Source organism: Coenobita brevimanus, chromosome 34, assembly GCF_032717465.1.
Source record: "Coenobita brevimanus isolate Jiangsu-jjx chromosome 34, ASM3271746v2, whole genome shotgun sequence".
NCBI classification, from domain to species: domain Eukaryota; kingdom Metazoa; phylum Arthropoda; class Malacostraca; order Decapoda; family Coenobitidae; genus Coenobita; species Coenobita brevimanus.
In genome coordinates, this window is record NC_136987.1 from 18610161 (window position 1) to 18627151 (window position 16991).

Consider the following 16991-nt stretch of genomic DNA (forward strand, 5'->3'; position numbering starts at 1 on the left):
TCTTCCAATCTCCTCCCTTTTAGCCTCAATCGTACTACATCCACGCACATTCATAGACCCAATCTTCAGGGTACGGGGATAACTCCATCCCCCATCCCTTTCTCTGGCCTGTCTCTTTTTAGGAACTAAAAAACAGAGGAGGGGTCCCTAGTCCCCTCACCCCGCCCCTTTTAGTCGCCTTTTACGACACGCAGGGAATACGGTGGCAGTATTCTTCCTAACACAACCTGGCCGCAGAGTAGTAGTACCACCCCATAGTGCGGCCAGGTTGTGTCCCCCCCGCCACAGGGGGGGACATCTATTATTCATAATTAGTGGCACAGTCTGAGAGAGAGAGAGAGAGATTCAAGGTCCGTTCATATCAGGATACCTGAACAAATTGTGTCCAGACAGAAGGATATGCATAATAAGATAAACAGCGGTAGTTGATCAGTTGCATAAATGAAGAACTGAGTATCATCTAACTCTTACATTAGAGATTTGGACAGAAATGGGGTGCAAGTGTACTGTCAGACGGGTGCTAGGAGCCCACCAAGTAGTTCAGAAGACAGTTCAGGAGAGCAGTAATCAGAAGTAGCTAAACATTTGGTTCTAACTGTACATCGACGACACGGAGGTTGAAGAGTCAGTGAGAAGAGGCGAACTAATGAGACTGAAAACCTTTAACTCTACCATCTTAAGAAGACCTGTATTTGGGGAGCTCCCCCACACTGTGAGTTGTACACAACGCTGGGGCGATTAAGTATCCCCTTACAAAGTCGACAGCTGTGCAGGGGTAAAGAAGGCACGGAGTTGGCTTAGCACACTCCTTTGGAAGCAGATGTTACAAGGGAGGTCATGCTAGAGAGGACATGAACGGTGTATATGTATGTACAGTATGTGAGCTCTATGTATGGAAGTGCACACTTGTTGCATAAAAGAATGCATGTACGCGCAAGGCATCGTTTATAAGTCGAGATGCCATCATCTGTTGTTTAGTTACAGATATTTTGACTACCGATCTTCAGGAGGTAAACCAGCATCTCGGGTTATGTATGGTTGTGTTTGTAAGCTACCGTTAATTAGGAGCGAGCCATCATTTCCCAGTGACTGGCATTGAGTAGGACTGATGGCGGGACAATACAGTACTCATTCTTTCACTATACCCCACTGTGCTGCCGGGTCACTGGACAATATTGAAAAAAATTTCCAATTCACCAGGTTGACCTGTTTTCCTTAAAAGATGACTTATGAGAGACTTTCCTTTACAACGGGCAGGTTAAATACAGCCTTCGTTAACATTTCCATCATTGAAGTGCCGAACTACCTTAGGCCAACTTAAATACTCTCGTAGCAACAGAGTTAAAAATGACCCCCTCTGGCTGAAGAGACTACAGACAAGTCGGGTCCGAAATGTCGTCTTCTCACTACTCTCGCTAAAAAAAAATGGAGCTCCATGGCTTTTGAAATTCCCCCCCCCCCATATAGCAATTTTGTTATGAGGCGGAATATACATAAAGGTGTACAATACACACTGGTAGGAACACAGCGTCACACAGGCAGGTAAAACACTTCCCATATACTAACGTTATTCCGGAAATAGAGTCAAAAACATGAAAATCCGATTAATTTAAGAAGATTGGGCAGTATTTAATTGTTCTGTTTATTTTATCCCCCCAAAACGCAGTACATGATTTTATAATAGTTATTAGGTGAAGTATTTTCCCAGAACCAATATCTGTTCCTGCATTAAATTACATCATGAAAATGAAGTTGTTATTAATTAGTGACACAAACTGAGAGAGAGAGAGAGAGAGAGAGAGACTCAACTCTGTATAGGTTCACCAAAACCCCCAATAAATGCCATAGTGCTTCATTATTTTCTTAATTTTTAAAGCAACTTACAGAGTATTAGAATGAGATGGTTAGACGCAGGAGAAAAAGACCGAGAAAGTTGTGGGAGATAAGCTGCAAGAGTATGCAGTGGAGGCTGGTGTGAGAAGCGGTTGGGCTGAGTGGAATGCAACTGGAAGTCCTTCTCTCGAGGCAACCTCTCACAATATGAAGTGCAAGTTAATTAATTACTTCACTCTGTTGTCGCCTTAATCGCTCTCGCTGCAACCACACAGTCCTATCCATCACTAGAAATTGAAATAATGTTCAGTAAAATGGGGATAATTCGGCAGTAAATCTCACATTGTTATAGTGTTGTCCTTGTCAGCCACGCACGGCCCTCAAACCCATCATCCAATTCTCCACCTGTTTCCTTCCGTAAGAGAGTTTCTCATCATTTTATCCTTCCTCAGTTTCCCTCATTCCGAACTAAAATTAAACCTTGCAATACATTGATGTTTTATTCTTTCCAGTCATCACCTTATCTGTGTTTCCACATTTTAATGGAATGATAAATCTCAAAATATTTTGATACTTGCCTTTTAAGTACCTGTCACACCATCTACCCTTTCCTCCGTTCCTTCCCACCAGTTTGGCAGTACACCCCAATGTTCGTTGGTGCTAGCCTAGCTAGTTACACTTGAGACCCATCATCGTCGTCCTCCAGTCCATTATTTTCTTCATTCCATTTTTCTTTCCTCTGTGTTCTCCTCTCGATCTGACGGTAAATCCCACAATGTTTCAGTGCATTCCTTATCAGTTCCTTCCTTACCCACCTGCTTTTCCTTTATATCCTCCTTCCTGATTCGGCAGTAATTGCCGTATCACTGAAACTGAGTACGCAGAGATATAAGCTAGCATTTATTACTTGACGGTCATTTATGGAACACACAGTATGTTGTTATTAGATTTGATCAGCCTGCATCCCACACAACAGAGTTTAGTCAGCTGCAGTGCAGACAGGTCAGATTGATTTTATCACCACACTATCACAAACACAAAAAAATAGGGTCATGTTCACACCTTTGCACTTTCATTTCTAAAATTTCGGTCCTCAGCCCCACAAGTTTTTGGTGCTATCCTTGTCAGTCACTAATGCGCTAAAATCCTGCCCACATCCCCAACAACACGGCTAGGGAAAAGCTGCCGCTGACATTTCTAAGCTTTATTTATTTGTTTTTTATATGTAACTCTAAACCTAACGTTCGTGTAGAGAAGTTATATATATTAGACTTGTGGACGAGCGGTTGTTATACTTGAGTAGCTTTGTAAGTAGATAATCTTCTTTCCCATTTGTCATTCAATGACAAGGAGACGTAAAGAATAGTATGGGACTATTTTTATTTGTCTTGGAAATATTAACAGTCTCTCACTCACGAGTGAGTATGAGTAGAGTCCCTGTCTCCCTGTCTCGCTCTCTCTCTCTCTCCATGTTGCTAAGCCCTTTTCCCTACTACCTGCCTGTTCTATGGCCTGTCTCCTTCTGAGCTCTCTTTCCTAGATTCTGGTGAAACAGGAGTCGTATCACGTGTGTTCCCTGTGGTTGGAAAGTTCTAGAAGCCTGTGTGTGAGTATGTGTGTATGTGTGTGTATGGTCAACAAGGCTTTGTTCACCTGGTGAATTGCTGACAACTAACTGCATCACCTCCTGACTGGCTACTTCGTAATCTGTCGTCAGCTTTTCCTCAGTGTAACTTGCAAGATCATTTCCCATTCCCAGGCTCGCATAGAGCTGTCTATCAATCTATTTATCTATCTATCTAGTATGATTTGTAAATATAATATGGAGTCCTAACATATGCTCGGTCACGTGAAAATGGCGTACCATCGACAGTTAATAGTCATAACATATTAATACATATTATATACACATTATAATGAACTTATAAGCTAATTAAGTGAAATACATAATATTGTAAAAGTAACATAATTGTATGAATATTGTATACATATAATATTCATAGTAAATAGTGATTATTCAGTAATATTACATTTTAAACAAATTGTATACATTTTGTGAGATGTGTATGTATAACAGACATACGCATATAATTGTGCAATGGTAATACTGCTAGGTTATACATTACATATTGAGTTATCACTTTAGTAATGTCTAATATTTCACCTAACTTGTATGATGATACTGGTAATACAGAATTGTGCTATAGTTGTATGACTTATAATATTGTACTAACATTGTGGTAATACATAATTGTAACATTTTATGAATTCTTACAAAATATTGTGGTAATGCATAATTGTGTTGGCCTTATAACTGTAGTTACATTTTGTTAATGCAACTGTTACATAAGTGTCTTGGCCTTATAATTGTAGTTAAAGTTACATAAAAGTTACATCTTGTTAATGCAACTGTTAATTGGCAAAGTGTAGCATAATGCAATCGTTTGTCGTTACATAATTGTTATATATCGTTTGTAGTTACATAATTGTAGTTAAAGTTACATAAAAGTTACATCTTGTTAATGCAACTGTTACATAAATGGTACATATTGTTTGTAGTTACATAATTGTAGCAAGTGTAACATAATGCAATCGTTTGTCGTTACATGATTGTTACATATCGTTTGTAGTTACATAATTGTAATAAGTGTAACATAATGCAATCGTTTGTCATTACATAATTGTTACATATCGTTTGTAGTTACATAATTGTAGCAAGTGTAACATAATGCAATCGTTTGTCGTTACATAATTGTTACATATCGTTTGTAGTTACCTAATTGTAATAATTGCAGTCCTAACATATGCTGTGGTCGATGATATGATGTGCCATCCCACTAGCTTGTGGAGACAACCGTTTGCTTTTTTGTTTGTAGTTTATGTGGTATTTTGGCATATGTAGTAACACTTACACTTATTTTCATTTGTTTGTTATGTGATGTTACTCTATTTCTCTCTTTTTTTCTTTCTTACTTTTTCTTTCTTTCTTTCTTTCTTTTTTGTATGTATTGATTTTCTATAGTTTGTTTTTCTTCGTTTGTCTACGTTTTTTCGGTGTTGCTCGAGGTTGCATAATTGCTGGCTAATTTCTTTGGGACCCTTGTTTAAGGTTTAGTTTATAATGCACAGGTATTATTGAAAATGATATTATATAGTCCCATATTTTGTTATTTTATGTAAAAAAAATATATATGTATATACACTATATACAGTATTAACTATATACACTGACTTGTTGTTCACTTTTACCTATCATAGGCAATATATGTGTCAGCATTGTGTGGAAATCTTTGTCTTCACGATTGTGTTGAAGATGTTCACTCTTGGTAACGTCATTTGTGTTGGCCATTTTTTTTTTTTTTTTTAGTTTACCCTGTAACTTAATTCATGTTTCCACTTGGTAGCTTTAATTAATAAATGTTTAATACAGTTCTTTTAATCGCTCACTGAGTAACTGTGATGGTATATTTTCTTTATCACTTTGTAGATATAATAATGTATAGCTGTATGTATGAAACACGTATTTTATGTAGGTATAAATGGTAACACTCGTTGGTAGTAAATAAATGCTATAATAAATGAATGAATATATACAGTGTAGAATATTTATTGGTGGTGATTATTTAGTGTTTGAGTTATGCAGTTAACTGAAGTAAGTATGGGGGAGGCGGTGGCTCAATCGGTAGAGAGTTGGCCTGCAGTCCTGACGGACCCGGGTTCAAATCCCGCTGAGGCAGGGAACACTTTAAGGATTTGAATTTCAGAAAAATCAGACTTAACTGATCTACCAGAAGGCCCGCCGACATGTCGTAAAAATACCCCCGCTAATACCAATACACCAGTCCTGTATGAGACAGCCCTAGCATGTATTCAGTATGGACGGTGGGTGTTAGCGCCGAAGTGGTGACATGTAGAGGTGTGCGGTACGTAGGAGGACTACTGGGCCTTGAAAGCAGGCTGTGCAGCCTATGCCCAGAGTCGATCACATAAAAAAAAAAAAAAGTATGTGTATTTAAGCTGTAACTATACAGCACGTTTTATATGTTTGTGCAGAAGCTTATTGTCTATCACTGTGTAATGTATAAATGAAGTAACTCACTAATTTTTACCGTGGTGGAAATGGTGTGAGTGGTAGTGCAGGTGGTGAGTTGACTGACGTGGCGTCTTTTCAGCAAGCACGCATGATGACGTCGACTTCCCACACTGGTAGCTGTGGTGAGTAAATGAGTAGCGATGAGTAACTTGAGTGAAGATGAGTGAGTAAGATGAGTTGTGAATATGGACTTGGTATTTGCTTCGTCGTCTTGACCTCTTCACACCTGCGTAAGCGGTGGGGGTTGGGTGGATGTAGCAGAGAGAGGAGGGTGAGGTCTGGTAGTTGTGAGTTATGAGCCGTGACTCATTCTTCGTTTGTTTGTTCCGTTTTTCTTTGTCGATGTTTTCTCGGTCCTTTTCTCTTGTGATTTACTCGTTGTGGGATGAAGACTGCCGCTACTTGTAGGTGCGTGTAGAAGATTATATAGAAGATTCGTAGAGTTGTTACTTGTAGTTGATTGTAGATGGTTGTAGTTCGCTGGTTCGTTGTAGAAATTGCAAGAGTGTTTGTATCAATATATTGTTAAACTACATGCAAGGCGTCGTGTGACCTCTTCACCTCTACATCAGCGTGATGATCGGGGAGATGGAGGGGGGGTTGGAGAGAACTGTCAGGAGCTGGTTGTAAGTTGTTGGTTGTGAGAGGTATTTTTTTTGTTTTCAATCTTGATATTTTGTAGGAATTCACTGTTGATTCATAGACGAGGTTCGTATACATTCGCTGCTACCAAATGTAGAGAAGTTATATATATTAGACTTGTGGATGAGCGGTTGTTATACTTGAGTAGCTTTGTAAGTAGATAATCTTCTTTCCCATTTGTCATTCAATGACAAGGAGAGGTAAAGAATAGTATGGGACTATTTTTATTTGTCTTGGAAATATTAACAGAGTCTCTCACTCACGAGTGAGTATGAGAAGAGTCCCTGTCTCCCTGTCTCACTCTCTCTCTCCATGTTGCTAAGCCCTTCTTCCTACTACCTGCCTGTTCTATGGCCTGTCTCCTTCTGAGCTCTCTTTCCTAAATTCTGGTGAAACAGGAGTCGTATCACGTGTGTTCCCTGTGGTTGGAAAGTTCTAGAAGCCTGTGTGTGAGTATGTGTGTATGTGTGTGTATGGTCAACAAGGCTTTGTTCACCTGGTGAATTGCTGACAACTAACTGCATCATCTCCTGACTGGCTACTTCGTAATCTGTCGTCAGCTTTTCCTCAGTGTAACTTGCAAGATCATTTCCCATTCCCAGGCTCGCATAGAGCTGTCTATATATCTATTTATCTATCTATCTAGTATGATTTGTAAATATAATATGGAGTCCTAACATTCGAACTTCTAAAGTATCTACACATTTTTCCTCTCCTCCCAAATACGATGGAATCTTCTTTACTCTCTAATATGTATATGGCCCACGTGATTCACTGCATCATCAAAATATGAGTGTGTAGAATCTAGTCTGCACTTTTTATTGGCCAACAAATACCAGTATATGAAATTTATGGTGAACAAACATTATTCTATGATGACTGAATCGAACTACTTCATTTACCAACCAAACCAATATTTTCAAAGTACTGAGATAAAACGTTATAAACGACAAAGAAAGCATTCCGTTTCAAAATAACTTCACTGTTCATTGAGCGATGGTAAACAACTTGAGGTAAATTAAGAGCCATAAGAAGTCACGGACATATGACTTGTTTTTACTGCAAGCGTACATTCAGCACAAGTTCTCAGACTCTTTTGTTGCATGAAATTTGATGTTACTTATACTTCTCCATATATTTCGTTTTTGGTTGTTGCCATGGAATTCTGGGAAACAAAATATTTACGGTATGTTAAAGCCAAATATATCACATTTTCATGCATGATGCAGAAAATACCAAAAGGATATGAAAATATGACAAATTATACAGGATTTTAGAGCTCTTCGTCCTCTCACACCCTGTTGTGTTACCAGTAAAGTATGCTTTCTGAGCGTATGACGAGTGAGCGAGCATTTGTACATACGCTTATCATCATAATTTCATCTTGGTGTAAACTTTCATTTCTAGTAAGATAGTTGTTCAATAGCAGAAAAATAATTCAGCTAAAGTATTTAAATGCTCACGTTTTGCTGATTTCACCCTCTAAATTTAGAAAAAGAGTTCATGTATTATTATGAGCGTAATATCCAATTTTTATTTGTTAGAGGTGGAGAGGGGAAGAGAGAGGGGGAGGCCGAGGATGAGATGGAGGGATGGGGTGGAGAGGTATATGAGAGAGGGGGGTGTGAGTTGGGAGCAGGGCAGTGAAATGGCGGGGGACAGGGCGACTTGGAGGCGATTTGTTTGTGGCCACCCCAAACGGGATTGAGGCGTCTGGCAATAGATAGATAGATACTTGTTAGAATTCAATGCAAGAAAACATAATGTTACAACAGGAAATCTTTTGTAAATGAATTACATTGTGAAGTATGTCAGTTGAAGCCCTGGGCACATTCTCTTGGAAATCTGGGATTCCAAGGGATTTCCTTCGGTCTCATAGGTAAATGTATGGCTAAAAACAAAGTTTATTTGATGTATCTACTACCTGCTGAAAGGATCTCTTCTCTCACAGAGGAGAAAAGCTATTAGCCTGTGAAAACCATCGTGGTTGGGCCGTGTCGTGTCGGGCCGGACCCGGTCAAGTCAGGCCGCTCATTTCTCAGCTGAACGTAGAGTAAACATCGCTTCGCCACGTTTGCTGGCTGGACTACGCTTGCTCGCTCTCTCGTAAAATCCTACTCGAATAGTTCGTCCACCGTACTTGACGGAGATTCTCGTCCTTGTGCAGGTAATTTCCGGTCGTGCCATGACATGACAAGATAGTAATACGACTCTAGACCCTTTCCACTGCAGTTGTTTACGACTAGCATCATAAATAAATACTAGGATATAGACGTCCACACTGAAGATGTGGAACGTGTCCGAGGTAGCCCGGTGCGAATTGTGACACATACTGGTAATATTTCACACCTTAATACTATTAGAGATCTGCCCAAATGGCGATAGTAGCCCACAGAGATCTCCCCAAATGGTGAGGGATACTTTTTTACACCCTAGCATGTACAATAATAGCCTACTGTACAAAGATCTCCACAAATGGTGAGGGATACTTTTTTTTACAGCTCAGGTTGAACACTTTTAAGTGAATTTCGGCTGAATTAAGTTGTCCTCACTCTCGCATCATAAATAAATGTTAATCATTTGTTACATCTCAGTGACCTGTTAGACATGTGGCTGTTTAATCAAAGCTAACCTTCTCAGGCAGAACAAATCTAGTATTCTATTTAAGTAAACAACAGCGATTTTATTCAACTAAGAAAGAGTTCCAATAGCCTAATAGGATTAATAATGGTGAAATTAACTCTCTCATGATCGAAAAACAACTGTAGTATTGTATACTAGCTAATGCCGGAATTTTATTCAGCTGAGACTGAGCCACAGGAGCCTGGGATGGCTTCACTATCTGCCTACTTGTAGCCTACTGCCTTGCTTTCTTAAACCTTTCAATACGAGTGACATCCTCTTTAGTCTAGTGTTGCTTCGATCAGACGATTTCGTTTACTTGGGCAAGTCCTCCTGAAAGAAAGGGATTATTGAAAACTATACCTAACCCTTCTAGTTCGTACGGTCTCAACCAAGGTTGAATGAAAACGTTTGCAGGTAATATGAATAAAATATATAATACATCAAAGACTTAAAGCAACTACCTCAAAGATGACTTTTGTATTTTATTGTTGTTGCTCTCAGGCGATTTCATTCAGCTTAGGGAAAGGCTATTGTAATTTAGGGTTTCATGAAGTTTGTAACTAATCTCTTAGGTTCGAAAGATTTCTCATAAGCTGCATAAAATCGGCAGGCGATAAAAAGGCGTCATCGTGCTGAAGATGTGAACTTAAAGGGCATTCACTCACCATCACATTGTTGTCACCACCAGATTTTACTCAGCTCGACATACTTTACGAACCGGAGGATATAGATACAGCTATTTAATTTACGCCTTAAATGCTACAACGCTATTCCAAGCGGAAAGCAAATCGTGTGGCAGCAGCAAGGAAGTACGTCACCAGACTGATATAAGCAGGTCCTTCTATATTTTTTTTTTTTATGTGACCGACTCTGGGCATAGGCTTCACAGCCTGCTATCAAGGCCCAGTAGTCTTTCTACGTACCGCACACCTCTACATGTCACCAGTCACCACTTCGGCGCTAACAACCACGGTCCATACTGAATACATGCTAGGGCTGTCTCATACAGGACTGGTGTATTGGTATTAGCGGGGGTATTTTTACGACATGTCGGCGGGCCTTCTGGTAGATCAGTAAAGTCTGATTTTAATGATAATTCAAATCCTTAAACTGTTCCTTGCCTCAGCGGGATTTGAACCCGGGTCCCTCAGGACTGCAGGCCAACTCTCTGCCGATTAAGCCACCGCCTCCCCCATGACGGCTTACATCATTCACACAAACACTTCCCTTCTCCAATGCCTTCCTTATCTTTTCTTCTAACCTCCTGTGTTCCACTGACGCTTTCCGCCATTTTTCTAAGTTTTGTACGCTTACATAATAACCACGTCTCTCCCATACTTTCTTCTGTTTATTTAAACTTGGCTTAAAATTGCCCCTTCTTTACCTTGAACGTGTAGTTCTAACAAGAGACTGACAACAGAGTAATATGCTTGTCGAGAAGAAGTGTAATGGACAGGACATAGAGCAGCAGCACGTCATATTTTGCCATGAGCAACGTGAAATATACTGCAAGAAAGCGAAAATCTGGGTCAGGTTATGGTGAAAGAAATAAGTCTTCGGCTCCTGCCTGTTTATATTATTCATGCACGCTCACATCATAACTTGATCCACCTCATTCCAGAACACATTTATTTTTCACTTCACTCGGCTTTCTCTTTGTCTGCCAAATCCTGCTCATCTTGCCACTCCCATTTTGGCTACTCTCTCTCTCTCTCTCTCTCTCTCTCTCTCTCTCTCTCTCTCTCTCTCTCTCTTTTTGGCTACTCTCTCTCTCTCTCTCTCTCTCTCTCTCTCTCTCTCTCTTTTTGGCTACTCTCTCTCTCTCTCTCTCTCTCTCTCTCTCTCTCACTCAAAGTTAGCTTCCCTCATATGCTTTTCTCTTTGCATATACTGTTTGTTCCACACATACTTCACACTTCTGTCATTTGAGCGTCATTATGTTTGAAAAATTCTCCTGTACGCTAGGTATACAATTTAGGTCAGTATCATAAAGATACCAACGACATATTGGATATATGAGAACAGTGAGTTATAATACGGAAACCGATCCTTAGTCTTTTACAGTATATGACTCATAATCAACTAGCATCTTATTTTTTTTTTCCTCCTCCAGACCTTTTCCTTCTTACTCGTACACATACTCACGCCTATAGCACAACGGCATCTTTATACAAGCCATGCTGCTCACAGACAATACTTCTAGCATAAGACCGTCACTCCCCTAAGCTCTGCCCACTATCCTACATCAACCATTGGGATGTGCCAGTACCCGTGACGTCACATCTTGGCTGGTGTACCTCTCACTCTATGAACCATCAATGAGGCGTCACTTGCCACCATATCTCAGCAAGTTACACACACACACACAGGTGGGGAGGGGACAGCAGATTTTATAGCATAGCGTATTCGCCGTAACGAAGGTATTTCGTGCTGGCGGGTTAGAAACACGATCCCGTAATGATTTCACTACGATCACATCTCCTTTAAATCATGTTTGTTGTTGCCAAGACGACCGAATGACCTGAGCGGAGTTTGTACTATTTTGCCGCAATATTTTTTTTTTTTTTTTTTTTTACAAAATCTGTTCTCCACAAAGCTCGACCAAAGAATTACCATTTTCATTCCCTCCTGGCACTACCACAAATCTTCTTCCAGTATTCTTCTAATACGATGTGACGCCTCGTTGGTACAGTGGTAGAAGTCTCGAATGGGACATAGCTGTGCTCTGCGTCTCAGATTCAAGAAATGGCCAGCAGGGCCTAGGGTAGAGTGGGCTAGGGACATAAGCTCGGCTCCTACGGCTTATGTAACCCCAACTACGGTATCATGCATTTAACCGTTACTGTTTTTATATTACAGGTACAATACATACCTAAGCTGTATCGCTGCATCTCAGTTCCACAAATACAGTTTATACACCTGCCCCATCCAATCCCCTTAGGTGTATGTGCCCCACAGCAGGATTCTGCGTTATTTCATATCTCTTCTCTCTCTGTACTGCATTATACCACACTACCTCTGATCAACCTCTATATCGGGATTGGTGGCTTATATTTGCGCTTTTTTTAGTCCTTTTCGCCATAATGCATCTCCTCGCTATAATGATATTTTATTTTTCCAAATGCACAACGATTCCATTCTACATAGAAAGCATGTTTCGAACTGAAGACGTTAAACAGCCACCATTAACCATTTCTCTGCGGAGAGGGAGGGTGAGGAGGTTTATCGTCTAACTAAATATCTCCTAACGGTGGCGAGAACGGTAGCAAGAACAAGATATAATTGTCATCGTCGCAGTTAATAGGATAAGTAGTTCAAATTTATCTTTATGATGCAACTCAACACGTCCGCTCAAGTGTTTTTAGTAATGCCGTGTTTCTCCATATCACGAACAATTGTCTTTGCTGTGCCATTATTCAAGGCTCATTACTGCAATTACTGAATGTGCGATTTCCTTTTTTTATTTTTAGATCCTTGTCTTAACAGGCAACGAAGATCTTTAACGCCCCCAGCGTGATAGTGTTAATTATACCTGGCTCCTGCTGCCACCTAAAAATTGTACTTGATTTAGAGAGAACATTTCTAATGGAGGCGTCATATATAGTGTGTATTATCTGTATTAACCCCTTCCTTACAAGAAATCTTCTCTAAGCTGCATGAAAGTGTGTGGAGGCAGCAAGGAAATAATATAAGGTGTCACGGGCTTCATAATCCTCGCCTTTACCTCCCATGCCATGTAAATGTGTTAGGATGATAATGGTGTTGATGGTGATTCTACACATAACAGGCTTTGTACACTTCATAACACTCTCTCCCTAACTCTTTCAGTCCCGTTACGTATTTTATTTATTTTTTACTGTTTCCAAACGTTTTTATTCAACTTTGGAGATCAACCTTGTATTAAAAATGTTAGTGTAGGATACATTTAACCTCTCCTGAGTGAAGAGTCTCACCTAAGCTGATGAATATCGTCTGTAGACAGCAAAATAAAATACACAAGGAGGAACATTCACAGAATTTAGCAACCGCCTCTTTCAGCCGGTGTCGACAAATCGTTTGAATTTCCTTTGTGGTTTTGGCCTTTGACCAGTTTTCTTGGAAAACTCACTCTTGCCTGAGCCTCAATTCTTCCATCACATTTAAGTCAGATCGGATCAGGACAGTTCAAGTTGACCTTGCCATGTGATCTTAACCTTTGACCCAGCCCTGTAATCTCAGTCTATGACTGATTGTTCTCATAATGGAATCCCTTAAACCTGAAGTTCACCTTGCCATACAGCTTCGACCTTTAACTTATTGTTCTATAAAATAATAGGCCAGTCCCTTGGCTGACCCTCAACATTTCCACCAAGGTTGGTCCTAATTAAATGAAAAGGGTTTGTTAATTACTTTACGCACAGACCCACAAGGCTCAAAATTTAATGTTGTCCTGCGACCTTGACCTTTGATTGGTTGTTTTCAAACTGGAATCCCCTTGTTCTTGCGGTACTCTCAACCCTTCCACCAAGTTTGATCTAAGCTGGATAAAAACTGTTTAAGCTGACCTTGCTGGGTCCAACACTGACCTAACCCTGTAGCCCTTACCTTTGATATGTTGTTTAAAAAGCAACAGGTCAACCGTCAACTCTTGCAACAGGTTCATTCCGCATCAAACAATAACAGGTTTAGGTACTTTGTTCACACACACACACACACACACACACACACACACACACACACACACACACACACACACACAAGGACAGACTTTTGACCTGGTCCCGTGACCCTGACGCTTGACCGATTGTTTTCAAACTCGAATGCCCTTGTTCTGGCCTTAACCTTATCCCTTTCCACCATTTTTTGTATAAACTTGATACAACTGCTTAAGTTGACCTTGCTGGATCTCACCTTTGACTTACTTTTCTATAAAACAATAGGTCATCCACTTGGCTGATCTTCAACTCATCCTTCAAAGGTTGGTTAGAATCGGCCAAAAATCGTTGGAATTATTCTGTTCACAGACAGCAGACCGACACTCACTTACACAAGTTGAACAAAATATTACCCAGCTTGTGCTTTCATCACACAGGTGGGTGTGGAAATACCTAATAGGAATGAAGGGTTTTTAATGCTGATCATAGAAGTCCACCACAACCAAATGGGTAATATTCTCTAGTACATTATTTACGTTATGTATTTTAATTATAGACACAGTGTGTATCAGTAATGTATGAAATCTGATCCATGACATCATCTTCATGTTGTTTTTGCCACGTGTAGCAGAATTTATTCATTCTATGTAAAACAGTTCAAACTTGACAAGTTAGATATGACCTTCATCAACACTTTTACTACTATACGTCCTTCCCAAGTCAAAGGAAATCACAGTGTTAGTATGAACAAAATAGTACAAAAGTACTAGTTGCAGAAGCTTCAGAGCCCTGTGGTATATGACCTTGGTGTGATGTGGTGTGGAAGTGTGATTTTGTGTGGTGTGGTGTGGTGTGGGCTCGCTGTAGTCGCTGGAGTCTACGGCAGTGAAGGAACACACGTTCGAATATTATTAGTTAGAGACAGACAGACGGAGCCACTCCTAGAGACAGACTGACAGAGCCGCTCCTAGAGATGTTCCGGCCTCTAAAAAGGTGTCACGGGTTGAGAGGGTTAAGGTATAACAAGCAGAATACAATGCTGGGAAGAGAACGTTACGAAACTTTTAAAGCCAACGAGAAAATGGCATCAGAAGGAAAAATCTCAATGTTTTTAGTGTCTTCAGTTTCATGCTGGCTATCGTCACTTAGGTTATACGGCTTCAGTTATCTTATTGTATCAGTCACCTCCCTCTGTATCTGGCTGTTTATTCTACTTAACTCCTTCACTACTGTAACGTATTATTTAGAACTTTGTTGTTACCCTCGAGCAATAATATTCAACTTCGTAATGTTGCCTAGAATTAAATGGGTTAATGAATGTTGCATCGAACCTTTTTAGTTCGAAAATTCATCCCTTACGTGAATATATTTGTCTGGTAGTTTTAAGAGTAAATTTGAAGACGTCATCTGGTTGAATGGGTTGATATTTACTTATGCATTATATCTCCATTTACCTTGACATCACCAATGCCCTCTCCATCTGAATTATTAAACCATATCAACCAAGACGACCATAATCACCCAGGACAACTTTAGATATATTGTGGGGAAATAATCGGTCCTAATTGGAGGCCGTCAATTACGTGGACGATGTTAATTCCACATCCAATTATGATGTGAATTACGCAACATATCTCTATTGTTCCAGGAAGGAGAGAAGTAATTCATTACCTTAGACATAACAGCGAAATTATCTTTGCTTAATGGAGTTCAAATCTGATTTATACGATTTTATTTCGGTATTCGATTATATTATGAGTCGCTGAAGAATGGAAAATAGGAGCAAATTAAGATATAGGGTGATAAAATAATAGTTTCTTTGTTAATAATTATAGGGTCGGGAGGTGAGGAACAATTATTACCCTGACGATTATATTACCACGTCCAGTTTAATATTAATAGAACAAGGAGGGATGAATGAATCTTTCCACCACTCTGAATATAAAGCGGGATAAAATAATTCTCCTGTATGTAACATTACGTTTGTAGAGGGGGAGGACGGGAATCATTTAATCAGACAATTTAAATACCACATGAAAGTATATTAGGATTCTACGAAGCAGGGAAGATAGTGGCAATCCATCACCTTAGATATACGTTGTGGAAGTAATCGTCCCTAGTACGGGATTATGTCTTACTGGTTAATTGTAATTCCATATCAGAATATAATTTGAATAATTAGTTAACAAAGGATGGAGTAGAGAATCAATTCATCACTTTATGTATGAGAAGATAAACGTTCCTAGTTGGCTGTGATGTCTTACCAGGACTATGTTAATTCCACATCCAATTATAATGAAATCACAGAACCTAATTACATTGTAGGAGAAAGGAGGGAGGAGAGAGGCAGTCCACCCTGGAGGTAATGTGATGAAGATGCACCTCAGCAGAACGAAAGCTGAACTAAAGCGGAAGTCTGGGTGCTTCCTTCCTGGCGTGATTTCTCTGTTTCTCTGTTTTTTCCTGTTAATCTGTTTGTTTTTGTTTTGCGTGTGTCTGTTTATGTTACTGTTTATGTTTCCGCTTTCCTCTGCCTCTCTTTCTGTCTGTTTATTCGTCTTTGTTTTCTGTTTCAGCAGAACAAAGTCTGAGCAACAAAATGAAAGCCTGGGTGCATCCATGCTTGGGTGATTTCCCTCTTTCTACCTGCTTCTTTCTTTTTTTCCCTCCTTGATTAGCATTTGGTATAAGTTTTATTATTTCTGACATTTAGTGCGTCCTTACTTGGCTACTCGTCCCCTCTCTCTCTCTCTCTCTCTCTCTCTCTCTCTCTCTCTCTCTCTCTCTCTCTCTCTCTCTCTCTCTCTCTCTCTCTCTCTCTCTCTCTCTCAGCAAGATAATCCTTAGTGCTTCTCGGAACGGTTCTCTCCCGGCGTTTACTTATTTTCCATTAACGCCCTCATCCTTGTTGGTACTTGCCACTTTTAGACAGCTGCCATTTTCTGCTCTGCTGGGTCGCTTTCATGAAGTCTATTACTGAGATGGTCTGGACAACTTCAGTTCATCTAAAGCCAGATTGTGTACTATAGCCTGAGTGTTAGCACTGGCACCTGTTGCCCAAACATCTCATGATGGAATCATTTTTAATATTATATTTTTTGGAAACGCTATACAATATTATTCAGCTGAGAGTTAAACATAATGCTGCACGTTGTTAACTAATT